General features: G+C 38.2%; 1 non-coding gene across 1 annotated transcript; it reads left to right on the forward strand.

Annotated features, from left to right (window-relative positions):
- Positions 1-860: 860 nt before the first annotated feature.
- Positions 861-932, forward strand: Trnam-cau. The gene has a single exon. It is a non-coding gene; the product is annotated as a tRNA-Met (tRNA).
- Positions 933-1,395: the final 463 nt, after the last annotated feature.

Genomic DNA, 1,395 nt, shown 5'->3' on the forward strand with positions numbered 1-1,395 from the left:
TAGGCGGGGGCTAGTTTAAGATTGCTGATCTTAAAAGGGGAGCGCACCTGGATCGACCAAGATACTTATTTGCATCCGCTGCATCTCCATACTTCCACCCAGGTGGTTGATCAACATTGCACCGCTTAGATTACCCGCTCCGGGGTATACACAGGTAGCATCGCAACAAAGTTGTTTTCCATCACGCCTACATTTTTCCTAGGTCCATCTTAATTGTTTCATCCAGTACGGACAAACCGTTTGGAAATCGCGATAAAGCGTTGAATGTGCAAACAAGGTGACAAGAGGATTCAATTGATCCTTATGGTAACAATTTTAGTGAAAATCGTGAATTTTTTTATCAGAGTACTATACATTGCCCAAGAAATCTTGTAGAATTCTTTTTCTTCAGATATTTTCGATGAAAAGTGTCGGTAAATTATTTTCCACCTGATAAAACTATAAATAGTTTATTTTTTATATATTTCATTTGGCAGGTTTCATATTTATACGTAGGAAGGTGTTCTAGTTCGAAAAAACTACAACTTATTCTCTTTGGAATCAAATAAATCATTTTTATGAGTATAGTATCGCGGAGAAAAAACAAGTAACATTGCATGATAACATACAACATTATCTGTTATGTAAAAAATGTCGCAATGTTATATTATATGTCTCGCAATAAAAAGTGTATTTTAACAAGTATTACGTGAACGTAATACGTAAGCAAATAAGTTCTTCGTTATATTTCTACATTGCTATGTTATTAATAATTGGATATTATTGCATCAATCTTTTGAATCCTTGCAGTTATTGATTTATTTCATTTCCACCCCCTCTAGTGTAGTGAAGTAACACTTTAAGAAAGCATCATTCACAACAGCAGAGTGGCGCAGTGGAAGCGTGCTGGGCCCATAACCCAGAGGTCCGTGGATCGAAACCACGCTCTGCTAAGAGGTGTTCTTAAATTATTTTTTTTTCTCTCTCTCCTTCAAAAGTTGCTCAACACGCTTTTGACAAAAGCGAGATAAATATCTGACCTTATGGAAGGACAATAACGTTAATAAAATGAAATCTTTTATCCGATACGGTGAGTGAAATTCAGTTTATAACGGAAACGGTACCTCCACCGCGTTGCGCCTGGATTTTAATTCAATTGCGAGGGCGTTTAAATTGCGGGTTGAGTAATTTGCAATGCAAAAAGAGACGGGAGTGTGTCCTAAAGTCCCGTAAGCTCAAGACACAACCGGTGAGCAATGACATGCACAACGATGGATGCCATTCCTCCGTCATTGTCCGCAAAGAAAAGATGAGACAACGAGTTCAGGAGTTCACCAGAGTTCACGGACGTAAATTTGGTGGGTGTCATATTCGCTTCGCGGAGTATCTCTTCAGAGTTTAAAAAGGAACTGGCTT

This window comes from Habropoda laboriosa, unplaced genomic scaffold (assembly GCF_001263275.1).
Source record: "Habropoda laboriosa isolate 0110345459 unplaced genomic scaffold, ASM126327v1 scaffold333, whole genome shotgun sequence".
Taxonomy (NCBI): domain Eukaryota; kingdom Metazoa; phylum Arthropoda; class Insecta; order Hymenoptera; family Apidae; genus Habropoda; species Habropoda laboriosa.